Raw genomic sequence first — 16,261 nt, 5'->3', positions numbered from 1 at the left:
GCAGAGAGGGGGCGGTTTAGGAAATGAAAGGTGCAGCAGCAGAGAGGGGGCGGTTTAGGAAATTAAGGTGCAGCAGCAGAGAGGGGGCGGTTTAGGAAATGAACGGTGCAGCAGCAGAGGGGGCGGTTTAGGAAATGAACGGTGCAGCAGCAGAGAGGGGGCGGTTTAGGAAATGAACGGTGCAGCAGCAGAGAGGGGGCGGTTTAGGAAATGAAAGGTGCAGCGGCAGAGAGGGGGGCGGTTTAGGAAATGCAAGGTGCAGCGGCAGAGAGGGGGCCGGCCGAGGGACAAACTTTCCCACAGCTCCTTGAATGAGGTTGAATCAGACTAACCTGCAGTAATCGCAGGGTCGTTATAAAACTTTTAGATAGGGAGGGGAATATTGAAACTAACAAGTAGCCAGTGACCCATTACAATGAAATGATAAAGCATAGTCTACAACCAAGGGGATTTGAGCAATAAAAGTAGATTTGTCCAATCGGGGAGAGAAAAAGCTAGATTTCCTTGACAACGAACACAGGGTATGTTTGAATGTCAGTGAAATCAATATGTTTTTCAGCCTGATTTCAAGATGGATTCAATTGATTTCTCTCACCCATCTTTTATTTTACAGTTATTTTACCAGGTAAGTTGACTGGGAACACGTTCTCATTTACAGCAACGACCTGGGGAATAGTTACAGGGGAGAGGAGGAGGATGAATGAGCCAATTGTAACCTGAGGATTATTAGGTGGCCACGATGGTATGAGGGACAGATTGGGAATTTAGCCAGGACACCGGGGTTAACACCCCTACTCTTACGACAAGTGCCATGGGATCTTTAGTGACCCCAGAGAGTCAAGACAGCCGTTTAACGTCCCATCTGAAAGACAGCACCCTACACATCTACACACAGTACACCATAGAGTACACCATACAGTACACCATAAAGTACACCATAAAGTACACCATAAAGTACACCATAAAGTACACCATAAAGTACACCATAAAGTACACCATAAAGTACACCATAAAGTACACCATAAAGTACACCATGAAGTACACCATAAAGTACACCATAAAGTACACCATAAAGTACACCATGAAGTGAAATCTTGTTTTTACACATTTTTGCAAATGTATTTTAAATTCAACACATATTAGAATCACCTTTGGCAGTGATTACAGCTGTGAGTCTTTCTGGGTAAGTTTAAGAGCTTTGCACAATATTTCCACAATCTTTCAAATATTCTTCCAAGATCTGTCGAGTTTGTTGTTGCCCATTGCTAAACAGCCATTTTCAAGTCTTGCCATAGATTTTCAAGCCGATTTATGTCAAACTGTAACTATTCCACTCAGGAACATTCAATGTCGTCTTGGGAAGCAACTCAAGTGTATATTTGGACTTGTGTTTAAGGTTATGAGAAATCATTTTGAAAAAGCTACAGTTAAGCGGCAATCAGAAGTTCCAACGATAACAAACCTGTCACCCCCACCATTTATTATTATTCTACCGGTGTCTGTTGGAAAGCAGACTGAGCCAGGTTTTCCTCTAGGATTATGCCTGTGTTTAGCTCTATTCCATTTAATATTATTCTACCGGTGTCTGTTGGAAAGCAGACTGAGCCAGGTTTTCCTCTAGGATTATGCCTGTGCTTAGCTCTATTCCATTTAATATTATTCTACCGGTGTCTGTTGGAAAGCAGACTGAGCCAGGTTTTCCTCTAGGATTATGCCTGTGTTTAGCTCTATTCCATTTATTATTATTCTACCGGTGTCTGTTGGAAAGCAGACTGAGCCAGGTTTTCCTCTAGGATTATGCCTGTGCTTAGCTCTATTCCATTTAATATTAGCTCATTTATTATTATTTCCATTTATTATTATTCTACCGGTGTCTGTTCTAGGATTATGCCGGCTCTATTCCATTTAATATTATTCTACCGGTGTCTGTTGGAAAGCAGACTGAGCCAGGTTTTCCTCTAGGATTATGCCTGTGTTTAGCTCTATTCCATTTAATATTATTCTACCGGTGTCTGTTGGAAAGCAGACTGAGCCAGGTTTTCCTCTAGGATTATGCCTGTGTTTAGCTCTATTCCATTTAATATTATTCTACCGGTGTCTGTTGGAAAGCAGACTGAGCCAGGTTTTCCTCTAGGATTATGCCTGTGTTTAGCTCTATTCCATTTAATATTATTCTACCGGTGTCTGTTGGAAAGCAGACTGAGCCAGGTTTTCCTCTAGGATTATGCCTGTGTTTAGCTCTATTCCATTTAATATTATTCTACCGGTGTCTGTTGGAAGCCAGGTTTTCCTCAGATGCCTGTGTTTAGCTCACCGGTGTCTGTTTTTCCTCTAGGATTATGCCTGTGTTTAGCTCTATTCCATTTAATATTATTCTACCGGTGTCTGTTGGAAAGCAGACTGAGCCAGGTTTTCAGGTTTTCCTCTAGGATTATGCCTGTGTTTAGCTCTATTCCATTTTTATTATTCTACCGGTGATTATGCCTAGGATTATGCCTGTGTTTAGCTCTATTCCATTTAATATTATTCTACCGGTGTCTGTTGGAAAGCAGACTGAGCCAGGTTTTCCTCTAGGATTATGCCTGTGTTTAGCTCTATTCCATTTAATATTATTCTACCGGTGTCTGTTGGAAAGCAGACTGAGCCAGGTTTTCCATTTAATTCCATTTTATTTCTACCGGTGTCTGTTGGAAAGCAGACTGAGCCAGGTTTTCCTCTAGGATTATGCCTGTGTTTAGCTCTATTCCATTTAATATTATTCTACCGGTGTCTGTTGGAAAGCAGACTGAGCCAGGTTTTCCTCTAGGATTATGCCTGTGTTTAGCTCTATTCCATTTAATATTATTCTACCGGTGTCTGTTGGAAAGCAGACTGAGCCAGGTTTTCCTCTAGGATTATGCCTGTGTTTAGCTCTATTCCATTTAATATTATTCTACCGGTGTCTGTGTCTGTTGGCTCTATTCCATTTAATATTAACCGGTGTCAGACTGCCAGCCAGGTTTTCCTCTAGGATTATGCCTGTGTTTAGCTCTATTCCATTTAATATTATTCTACCGGTGTCTGTTGGAAAGCAGACTGAGCCAGGTTTTCCCAGATTATGTTTTCCTCCATTTAATATTAGGATTATGCCTGATTATGCCTGTGTTTAGCTCTATTCCATTTAATATTATTCTACCGGTGTCTGTTGGAAAGCAGACTGCAGACTGAGCCAGGTTTTCCTCTAGGATTATGCCTGTGTTTAGCTCTATTCCATTTAATATTATTCTACCGGTGTCTGTTGGAAAGCAGACTGAGCCAGGTTTTCCTCTAGGATTATGCCTGTGTTTAGCTCTATTCCATTTAATATTATTCTACCGGTGTCTGTTGGAAAGCAGACTGAGCCAGGTTTTCCTCTAGGATTATGCCTGTGTTTAGCTCTATTCCATTTAATATTATTCTACCGGTGTCTGTTGGAAAGCAGACTGAGCCAGGTTTTCCTCTAGGATTATGCCTGTGTTTAGCTCTATTCCATTTAATATTATTCTACCGGTGTCTGTTGGAAAGCAGACTGAGCCAGGTTTTCCTCTAGGATTATGCCTGTGTTTAGCTCTATTCCATTTAATATTATTCTACCGGTGTCTGTTGGAAAGCAGACTGAGCCAGGTTTTCCTCTAGGATTATGCCTGTGTTTAGCTCTATTCCATTTAATATTATTCTACCGGTGTCTGTTGGAAAGCAGAAGCCAGGTTTTCCTCTAGGATTATGCCTGTGTTTAGACCGGTGTCTGTTGGAAAGCAGACTGAGCCAGGTTTTCCTCTAGGATTATGCCTGTGTTTAGCTCTATTCCATTTAATATTATTCTACCGGTGTCTGTTGGAAAGCAGACTGAGCCAGGTTTTCCTCTAGGATTATGCCTGTGTTTAGCTCTATTCCATTTAATATTATTCTACCGGTGTCTGTTGGAAAGCAGACTGAGCCAGGTTTTCCTCTAGGATTATGCCTGTGTTTAGCTCTATTCCATTTAATATTATTCTACCGGTGTCTGTTGGAAAGCAGACTGCCAGGTTTTCCTCTAGGATTATGCCTGTGTTTAGCTCTATTCCATTTAATATTTTCCTGGAAAGCAGACTGAGCCAGGTTTTTTCCTCTAGGATTATGCCTGTGTTTAGCTCTATTCCATTTAATATTATTCTACCGGTGTCTGTTGGAAAGCAGACTGAGCCAGGTTTTCCTCTAGGATTATGCCTGTGTTTAGCTCTATTCCATTTAATATTATTCTACCGGTGTCTGTTGGAAAGCAGACTAGGATTATGCCTGTGTTTAGCTCTATTCCATTTAATATTATTCTACCGGTGTCTGTTGGAAAGCAGACTGCTGGAAAGCAGACTGAGCCAGGTTTTCCTCTAGGATTATGCCTGTGTTTAGCTCTATTCCATTTAATATTATTCTACCGGTGTCTGTTGGAAAGCAGACTGAGCCAGGTTTTCCTCTAGGATTATGCCTGTGTTTAGCTCTATTCCATTTAATATTATTCTACCGGTGTCTGTTGGAAAGCAGACTGAGCCAGGTTTTCCTCTAGGATTATGCCTGTGTTTAGCTCTATTCCATTTAATATTATTTACCGGTGTCCTGTGACTTTAGGTTTTCCTCTATTTCCATTTATTCCATTTAATATTATTCTACCGGTGTCTGTTGGAAAGCAGACTGAGCCAGGTTTTCCTCTAGGATTATGCCTGTGTTTAGCTCTATTCCATTTAATATTATTCTACCGGTGTCTGTTGGAAAGCAGACTGTTTAGCCAGTGTTTTCAGACTGAGCCTAGGATTATGCCTGTGTTTAGCTCTATTCCATTTAATATTATTCTACCGGTGTCTGTTGGAAAGGCAGACTGCTCTATTCCAGCCAGGTTTTCCTCTAGGATTATGCCTGTGTTTAGCTCTATTCCATTTAATATTATTCTACCGGTGTCTGTTGGAAAGCAGACTGAGCCAGGTTTTCCTCTAGGATTATGCCTGTGTTTAGCTCTATTCCATTTAATATTATTCTACCGGTGTCTGTTGGAAAGCAGACTGAGCCAGGTTTTCCTCTAGGATTATGCCTGTGTTTAGCTCTATTCCATTTAATATTATTCTACCGGTGTCTGTTGGAAAGCAGACTGAGCCAGGTTTTCCTCTAGGATTATGCCTGTGTTTAGCTCTATTCCATTTAATATTATTCTATTCCGGTGTCTGTTGGAAAGCAGACTGAGCCAGGTTTTCCTCTAGGATTATGCCTGTGTTTAGCTCTATTCCATTTAATATTATTCTACCGGTGTCTGTTGGAAAGCAGACTGAGCCAGGTTTTCCTCTAGGATTATGCCTGTGTTTAGCTCTATTCCATTTAATATTATTCTACCGGTGTCTGTTGGAAAGCAGACTGAGCCAGGTTTTCCTCTAGGATTATGCCTGTGTTTAGCTCTATTCCATTTAATATTATTCTACCGGTGTCTGTTGGAAAGCAGACTGAGCCAGGTTTTCCTCTAGGATTATGCCTGTGCTTAGCTCTATTCCATTTATTTTTTATAAACCCCCAGCTTTACTTTAGTGCCTTATTGCAAACAGGATGGATTATTCGGAATATTTTGATTCTGTATTGTGGAGTAACTACAATGCTGTTGATCCATCCTTAGTTTTCTCCTATCACCATCCAAACTATAATGAATAACTTTGAATAGCTCAAAGGGCATTTTTACCCCTCTACCAGTAGGTGCCCTTCTTTGCAAGGCATTGGAACACCTACCTGGTCTTTGTGGTTGAATCTATGTCTGAAAATCACTGCTCGACTGGAGGACCTTACAGATAATTGTATGTGTGGGGTTCAGAGATGAGGTAGTCATAAAAATAATAACTACACCCACAAATCAAAATGATTTTTCCAAGACCTCAAAAGTGGTCTCCTAATGTGGTTTATGTATTGTTGTGGACTTACAACATCCAGTTGAGTTGTTTTTCTATTAAGATTGTGACTATGAGAGTGAAATCATGCAGTTAATAAAACCGGTTTTATAGGGCCCTATAAATGTTAATCTCTCACCCCCCTCTCCAGTCCTGTAGCATCACCTTCATCTGTAAATAAAACACTATTTATAATCTACAGTTAGAGCACTAATTACAATTGACTTATGGAAATTATTAAATTGTCTCAGACAAAACGTTTCCAAAATCTAGAGTTCCACCTTCATTCCACCATAATTAGGGATTACCGTCCATAACTCTCTAAGGTTTGACAGTGCCAAATTCTTGCCAATCCATTATTCTATTACTAACTATGACAGTATGAGGCATGTTTTCCGTAATGTACGATTCCTGTAAAAAATGAACAAAAATATAACAACGCAACACACAACCATTTAAAAGATTTTACTGAGTTATAGTTCATATAAGAAAATCAGCCTACTGGAATAAATTAATTAGGCACTAATCTATGGATTTCACAAATGTTCATAAATAGCTTTTTAAAAAGTTAGGGGCGTGGATCAGAAAACCACTAAATATCTGGTGTGATCACCATTTGCCTCATGCAGCGTGACACATCTCCTTCACATAGAGTTGATCAGGCTGTTGATTGTGGCCTGTGGAATGTTGTCCCACTCCTCTTCAATGGCTGTGTGAAGTTGCTGGATATTGCCGGGAACTGGAACACGCTGTCGTACACATCGATCCAGAGCATGCCAAACATGCTCAATGGGTGACATGTCTGGTGAGTATGCAGAACATGGAAGAACTGGGAGATTTTCAACCTTCAGGATTGTGCACAGATCTTTGATGAATGAACTGGGACATTTTCAGCCTCCAGGAATTGTGTACAGGTGAAGAAGCTGGATGTGGAGGTCCTGGGCTGGCGTGGTTACACATGGTCTGCGGTTGTGAGGCCGGTTGGACGTTATGCCAAATTCTCTAAAACGATGTTGGAGGTGGCTTATGGTAGATATATGAACATTAAATTATCTGGCAACAGCTCTGGTGGACATTCCTGCAGTCAGCATGCCAATTGCATGCTCTGTGGCATTGTGTGACAAAATTGCACATTTTTAGAGTGGCCTTTATTGTCCCCAACACAAGGTACACCTTTGTAATAATCATGCTGTTTAATGCCACACCTGTCAGGTGGATGGATTATTTTGTGAAAGGATACATTCTCTCTAACAGGGATGTAAACAAATGAGTACACAACATTTCAGAAAAATAAGCTTTATGTGCGTATTTTTCTGAAATGTTGTGTACTCATTTGTTTACATCCCTGTTAGAGAGAATGTATTTTATATTTAGCATACACTCGAGCAAAATACATCACATTTAGTGTTTTACCATTTACTGAGTACGGAAACAAATAGCAAAGGTGTCTCAGGCAGTAGTTGAAGTATCAAAATGTACAGTAGTGTAACCTACCAATCAATGTACAGTAAACATAAATAGAAGTGCATTGGAGGGCAGAATCTTACAAGGTTGCCATCCTGAAATGAGTGCTTTACCATCTATGCCAAAAGCCCGAGCCTCTGATGGAGACAGTAGATGTTTTAGCATCCGCCTCTCTCTCTCTAGGTGCATCCATCTGCCCAGGCCCCGTAGGTGTATCAAAAGGATCCCACCCTGGTCACCAATGTAGCCAACCGATGTGGAGAGAATTGCCTTAGCGGTATGCAGTCTTAAGATTGGTACAGAGACGAAAGCTCTACCACCTATGGGCTCCTGACGAGGACAATAGAATTCTCATCAAAAGTAAAATAATAGTTTTTTTTCACCTTGTCAAACTGATTCTATATTGAATTTAGACTTTGAGATGCTCTAAGAAGCATGCGTATCTGTAGTTGGTGCTCTTCAACTCTAAAATGAACTAGTCTGTCTAGACTGTGTAAGACAAAACCCCCCAAAAAAGACAACAGGCAAATGTGAAAGTGTGGGGGTGTTCGGGTGGACAGGTTCGAGAGAGGCAGAGGGGACTTTCCTTTTCATGCTCCCCGGGGGAGCCTGGCTGTTTACTGAGTCTGTATTCCACAGAAATTAACCAAACTAAGTTAAAAAAAATAAATGATGGACTTTACGACACCTACCGAGACGAGGCCGCTTGAAATGGCATGTCTGTGGCTAAGGACTCCCTAAGAAACCATTTGACCCAGCCTCGTCCCCCCACCCTCCCCAGGTTTCCACAGCATTTCCAATAAAGCATTCCATTCTTCTCGCCACTCCTCACACTGAGATACAGTGGCATTGATTTATCCATTGTGGGGTCTCTGCGGTGGGTAGCCCAATGGGCTTTTCTCTCTCTACTCAGTGAGTAGTCGCTGTGATCTAATTACAGTCAGGGGAAGATGAAGTCCTCTCCATTTGCGTGCGTGACAGGCCCTATTAATCTGGGGAATAGAAAAGAAGCCGTCGCGGCATCTCTTCCTGGACTTCCAATCGCTAAGCTTTAAACTCTAATTCTAGACTACATAGGTAGTGGGAGGCCATCAACTGTGTAGAGAGCCCTGAAGCATAAGGCTCCTTTGATTCCCTCCATCGCCAGAAGAGAAAGGGATCGCAAGTCAATTATCTCAGCTGCATTCTCTTTGATTCACACTAGAAGTCACCTTCAAGAGAAACAAATATTCTCCTATTAGGAACTCCTTCAAAGTGTGTCCTTGACTAACCACACCATTCTCCAGACCACCTAATGCTATTGAGCTTTCCCAAGATAGGCTACTGTCATCTTCCAGAGCAGAGCACACCTGGGAAACACACCATACTGACAGACTGAGTCAAAGGTCAAACAAGCCTCATACATCAGTGAGATGGTAAGAAGGCTTACTGTATACAAACTAGAGGTCGACCAATTCACCGGAATGGTCGATTAATTAGGGCCGATTTCAAGTTTTCATAACAATCGGTAATCGGTATTTTTGGACACCGATTTTCCAATTTACATTGTTTTTTTTTTACACCTTTATTTTACTAGGCAAGTCTTCGAGATAGGGGGCGCTCTTTTAATTTTTGGATAAAAAACGTTCCCGTTTTAAACAAGATATTTTGTCAAGAAAAGATGCTCGAATATGCATGTAATTGACAGCTTTGGAAAGAAAAAACTCTGACCTTTCCTAAACTGCAAAGATATTATCTGTGAGTGCCCCAGAACTAATGCTACAGGCGAAACCAAGATTAAATTTCATACAGGAAATGGTCCAGATTTTGAATGCCCTGTGTTCCAATCTCTCCTTATATGGCTGTGAATGCACCAGGAATGAGCCTGCACTTTCTGTCGTTTCCCAAAGGTGTCTGCAGCATTGTGACGTATTTGTAGGCATATCATTGGAAGATTGACCATAAGAGACTACATTTACCAGGTGTCCGCCCGGTGTCCTCCGTCGAAATGATTGCGTAATCTCCAGGTCCATGCGCGTTCCATTTTCTTCAGAAGAGAAACCAAACTGCCACGAATGATTTATCATCGATAGATATGTGAAAAACACCTTGAGGATTGATTCTAAACAATGTTTGCCATGTTTCTGTCGATATTATGGAGTTAATTTGGAAAAAAGTTTGCGTTGTAATGACTTAATTTTCATTTTTTTTCTTACCCAAACGTGATGAACAAAACGGAGCGATTTGTCCGACACAAATAATCTTTTAAATGCTATGGTTAAAGGTTAAATGCTATGCTAGGCTATCAATACTCTTACACAAATGCTTGTTTAGCTATGGTTCAAAAGCATATTTTGAAAATCTGAGATGACAGTGTTGTTAACAAAAGGCTAAGCTTGAGACCAAATATATTTATTTCATTTCATTTGCGATTTTCATGAATAGTTAACGTTGCATTATGGTAATGAGCTTGAGGCTATAAATAGGATCCCGGATACGGGATTGCTCGTCGCAACAGATTAAGAACACATTCTTCTTTTCAATGATGGCCTAGGAACGGTGCGTTAACTGCCTTGTTCAGCTCGGGGATTCGTTTTTGCAACCTTCTGGTTACCTGTCCAACACTCTAACCACCTGCCTTACATTGCACTCCACGAGGAGCCTGCGTGGCAGGCTGACTACCTGTTACGCGAGGGCAGCAAGAAGCCAAAGTAAGGTGCTAGCTAGCATTAAACTTATCTTATGAAAAAACAATCAATCTTAACATAATCACTAGTTAACTACACATGGTTGATGATATTACTAGTTTATCTAGCGTGTCCTGCGTTGCATATAATCAAGGCGGTGCCTGTTAATTTATCATTGAATCACAGCTCTGTCGTTGCACCAGTGTACCTAACCATAAACATCAATGCCTTTCTTTAAAATCAATACACAAGTATATATTTTTTAACCTGCATATTTAGTTAATATTGCCTGCTAACATGAATTTCTTATAGCTAGGGAAATTGTCACTTCTCTTGCGTTCCGTGCAAGCAGAGTCAGGGTATATGCAGCAGTTTGGGCCGCCTGGCTCATTGCTCTTTGTTATTCCTAACAAAGGCCGTAATTAATTTGACAGAATTGTACATAATTATGACATAACATTGAAGGTTGTACAATATTTAGACTTAGGGATGCCATCTGTTTAGATCAAATACGGAACGCTTCCGTATTTCACTGAAATAAATGTTTTATTTTCAAAATTATAGTTTCCGGATTCGACCATATTAATGACCTAAGGCTCGTATTTCTGTGTGTTATTATAATTAAGTCTATGATTTGATATTTGAAAGAGCAGTCTGACTGAGCAGCAGCAGGCTCGTAAGCATTCATTCAAACAGCACTTTTGTGCATTTGCCAGCAGCTCTTCGCAATGTTTCATTGCGCTGTTTATGACTTCAAGCCTATCAACTCCCAAGATTAGGCTGGTGTAACTGATGTGAAATGGCTAGCTAGTTAGCGTGGTGCGTGCTAATAGCATTTCAAACGTCACAAACGTCACTCGCTCTGAGACTTGGAGTAGTTGTTCCCCTTGCCCTGCAAGGGCCGCAGATTTTGTGGAGCGATGGGTAACGATGCTTCGAGGGTGGCTGTTGTCGATGTGTTCCTGGTTCGAGCCCAGGTAGGGGCGAGGAGAGGGACGGAAGCTATACTGTTACACTGCCTATAAGAACATCCAATAGTCAAAGGTATATGAAATACAAATGGTATAGAGAGAAATAGTCCTATAATTCCTATAATAACCTCAACCTAAAACTTGTTACCTGGGAATATTGAAGACTCATGTTAAAAGAAACCACCAGCTTTCATATGTTCTCATGTTCTGAGCAAGGAACTCAAAACTTAGCTTTTTTACATGGCACATATTGCACTTTTACTTTCTTCTCCAACACTTTGTTTTTGCATTATTTAAACCAAATTGAACATGTTTCATTATTTATTTGATGCTAAATTGATTTGATTGAGGTATTATATTAAGTTAAAATAAAAGTGTTCATTCAGTATTGTTGTAATTGTCATTATTACAAATAAATAAATATATAAACATTTTAAAAATTGTCAGATTAAATCAGAATCTGCCTTTTTTGGTCCTCCAATAACCGGTATCGGCGTTGAAAAATCATAATCGGTAGACCTCTAATACAAACCCTGCTAATACGCATGCAACATCCACATCATACAACCACTGCAAGTGCATTCTAGTGGTTGGTCCAGCACTGAAGAAACCCTTAACCTGCTCGAGCCAGCGTGCTGTAGAGTGCTTTGTCTTCTTCTTTCTTTTACGACCAGGCCCACACACACTCACTGGCAGTGACTACCACACTGCTTTTTGTTCATGCGGTTGCTAAGCTGCTGATGGAATAGCAGGAGAGGAGCCAGAAGATGGCCACCACTGTCTAAAGGCTAATGAATAGGCCCTGTGTGGCCTGTTTTCTTTACTGATAATAGCAGCCCTTCGTCTTAGATGTTTTAAGGGCAAACGAGCTGGTTTGTGGGGACGTGTGGTTTAAGAGGATATCCTACTATGGTACTCTCATCCACTCACTGGCAACTCGGTTTGGCCAGGAGAGAAATTACAGAGAGGAAAATCATCTGCTATCAAAACTGCTTTACGCTAATAGAATCTCAGGTACAATTACCAAGTTGGCAGTGCCAATTATGAAGGCGCTGACAGATTTCATGCGTGAGAATCCTGACAGCTTCGTATCACATTAAACGCTCAAATGAGGTCGGGATGGAAAGTGCTAGGTGTAGCCAAGCCTCTAATCTTCATGTCAGACACAATAAAACAGACATTTTCCTTCATCATGTAACTTCTGATTGATCTGCCAGTTTGAGTTATGAAAAATAAAAAAGAAATGAAAAAAGGTATTGGATGTGAAAATACACTTTCTCCAACTACGCATGTCTGCATAGTTGGTACCATCTGACATCTTTCAAATGAGAGACGTCGAGGACATTGCTTTCTAGGGAGAAGCTAACTTAACCTCCTGTGATTTGGAACAAGCTGTGGTTTCATTCTGACTTAAAGCAGAAAAGTCTGTTTTGTTTTGAAAGGTAAGGCTATGCAATGGAGAACTTTTTCTGCATATGCTTCCCTCCCGTAATCCTTCGCTAATTAAACCTGAGCCCAAAATTCTTGCAGAGAACAAAAATAATTGTATTGGAGCCAAACGCTATCAGGCAAGCATCTGAAACAAACAGATTACTATTCATTTCGAATATCATTAGCGTCATGTTTCGTTCATCTTTGTGTAATTAATTAGCCATTTCAGTTAAATGTAATCATGTTACAGGATGGGAAATTAGCATGAGGGAAATTCAAATGAGTAACGCATATGAGAATGCTTTGGAGGTTGAAGTAGTTCTTGGCAAACGCTAAGTGATGTTAGCAAACTTTTACAAAGATGCCAATAATGGTGAATAAAATAGGTGCCAACCCTCCGGTTATAAAGTGGTGATGACAAATGGGAGATCAAGGCTTGTCAGAGACCATGACTAAGTTGCTAAGCACATGAATGACCTCGAAATAAACCTGATATATTCTGCCTTTGACATCACGTATCGTGTCTTGTCCACTCTTATATGACCTTATATGACCCTGAAGGAGACATATTTATGTGTGGTTTCAGCAGGGGACAGACTCTTTTCAAGCCATTTCAACCTGTGGGCAGTGCTAAACATCACGGTGGTCATGGGCACTATGTCTGGATCGTGGGATCTATTCAACACAGTGCTAAGCTATAGAATACTGGTTGGCTAAGACTAACCTAACAACAGTAATGGGTGTTATGGTTTCATCAGGGAGCCACATACCTGAAGTAAACAAATCGTTGAATTCAAATTGTGTTATACAGCCACAAAATAGAAAGTAGTAGGGACGATTCGACACGTATCTAGATCCATGGGCTTCAATACGATATAGGAAGGACTTGTTATAGTTTGAAAGGATTCAGTGCGATGAGGTTTGATTAGAGAACATCGCATAAACACATTCATTATCCATTCTAAATTCAAATATGCAAATGTGGCGCTCATAAGCCTCTGAGCTGGATCTGTCTGAGCTGGATCTGTCTGAGATGGATCTGTCTGAGCTGGATCTGTCTGAGCTGGATCTGTCTGAGATGGATCTGTCTGAGCTGGATCTGTCTGAGCTGGATCTGTCTGAGATGGATCTGTCTGAGATGGATCTGTCTGAGCTGGATCTGTCTGAGCTGGATCTGTCTGAGCTGGATCTGTCTGAACTGGATCTGTCTGAGCTGACACATGTCTGTAAATGATGTATGTTTATGGTCTATGTACTATGTGTGTCTGTAAATGATGTATGTTTACAGTCTATGTACTATGTGTGTCTGTAAATGATGTATGTTTATGGTGTATGTACTATGTGTGTCTGTAAATGATGTATGTTTATGGTGTATGTACTATGTGTGTCTGTAAATGATGTATGTTTATGGTCTATGTACTATGTGTGTCTGTAAATGATGTATGTTTATGGTGTATGTACTATGTGTGTCTGTAAATGATGTATGTTTATGGTCTATGTACTATGTGTGTCTGTAAATGATGTATGTTTACAGTCTATGTACTATGTGTCTGTAAATGATGTATGTTTATGGTGTATGTACTATGTGTCTGTAAATGATGTATGTTTATGGTGTATGTACTATGTGTGTCTGTAAATGATGTATGTTTATGGTGTATGTACTATGTGTCTGTAAATGATGTATGTTTATGGTGTATGTACTATGTGTGTCTGTAAATGATGTATGTTTATGGTGTATGTACTATGTGTGTCTGTAAATGATGTATGTTTACAGTCTATGTACTATGTGTCTGTAAATGATGTATGTTTATGGTGTATGTACTATGTGTGTCTGTAAATTATGTATGTTTATGGTGTATGTACTATGTGTGTCTGTAAATGATGTATGTTTATGGTGTATGTACTATGTGTGTCTGTAAATGATGTATGTTTATGGTGTATGTACTATGTGTGTCTGTAAATGATGTATGTTTATGGTCTATGTACTATGTGTGTCTGTAAATGATGTATGTTTATGGTGTATGTACTATGTGTGTCTGTAAATGATGTATGTTTATGGTCTATGTACTATGTGTCTGTAAATGATGTATGTTTACAGTCTATGTACTATGTGTGTCTGTAAATGATGTATGTTTATGGTGTATGTACTATGTGTCTGTAAATGATGTATGTTTATGGTGTATGTACTATGTGTGTCTGTAAATGATGTATGTTTATGGTGTATGTACTATGTGTGTCTGTAAATGATGTATGTTTACAGTCTATGTACTATGTGTGTCTGTAAATGATGTATGTTTATGGTGTATGTACTATGTGTGTCTGTAAATGATGTATGTTTACAGTCTATGTACTATGTGTCTGTAAATGATGTATGTTTATGGTGTATGTACTATGTGTGTCTGTAAATGATGTATGTTTATGGTGTATGTACTATGTGTGTCTGTAAATGATGTATGTTTACAGTCTATGTACTATGTGTGTCTGTAAATGATGTATGTTTATGGTCTATGTACTATGTCTCTGTAAATGATGTATGTTTACAGTCTATGTACTATGTGTGTCTGTAAATGATGTATGTTTATGGTGTATGTACTATGTGTGTCTGTAAATGATGTATGTTTATGGTCTATGTACTATGTGTGTCTGTAAATGATGTATGTTTATGGTCTATGTACTATGTGTCTGTAAATGATGTATGTTTACAGTCTATGTACTATGTGTCTGTAAATGATGTATGTTTATGGTCTATGTACTATGTGTGTCTGTAAATGATGTATGTTTATGGTCTATGTACTATGTGTGTCTGTAAATGATGTATGTTTATGGTGTATGTACTATGTGTCTGTAAATGATGTATGTTTACAGTCTATGTACTATGTGTCTGTAAATTATGTATGTTTACAGTCTATGTACTATGTGTCTGTAAATGATGTATGTTTATGGTCTATGTACTATGTGTCTGTAAATGATGTATGTTTACAGTCTATGTACTATGTGTCTGTAAATGATGTATGTTTACAGTCTATGTACTATGTGTCTGTAAATGATGTATGTTTATGGTGTATGTACTATGTGTGTCTGTAAATGATGTATGTTTATGGTGTATGTACTATGTGTCTGTAAATGATGTATGTTTATGGTCTATGTACTATGTGTCTGTAAATGATGTATGTTTATGGTGTATGTACTATGTGTCTGTAAATGATGTATGTTTATGGTGTATGTACTATGTGTGTCTGTAAATGATGTATGTTTATGGTGTATGTACTATGTGTCTGTAAATGATGTATGTTTATGGTCTATGTACTATGTGTCTGTAAATGATGTATGTTTATGGTGTATGTACTATGTGTCTGTAAATGATGTATGTTTATGGTGTATGTACTATGTGTGTCTGTAAATGATGTATGTTTATGGTGTATGTACTATGTGTCTGTAAATGATGTATGTTTATGGTCTATGTACTATGTGTCTGTAAATGATGTATGTTTATGGTGTATGTACTATGTGTCTGTAAATGATGTATGTTTATGGTCTATGTACTATGTGTCTGTAAATGATGTATGTTTATGGTGTATGTACTATGTGTGTCTGTAAATGATGTATGTTTATGGTGTATGTACTATGTGTCTGTAAATGATGTATGTTTATGGTCTATGTACTATGTGTCTGTAAATGATGTATGTTTATGGTGTATGTACTATGTGTCTGTAAATGATGTATGTTTATGGTGTATGTACTATGTGTGTCTGTAAATGATGTATGTTTATGGTGTATGTACTATGTGTCTGTAAATGATGTATGTTTATGGTCTATG

Source organism: Oncorhynchus tshawytscha, linkage group LG22, assembly GCF_018296145.1.
Source record: "Oncorhynchus tshawytscha isolate Ot180627B linkage group LG22, Otsh_v2.0, whole genome shotgun sequence".
NCBI classification, from domain to species: Eukaryota; Metazoa; Chordata; class Actinopteri; order Salmoniformes; family Salmonidae; genus Oncorhynchus; species Oncorhynchus tshawytscha.
Note: the sequence above shows the minus strand (reverse complement) of the source record.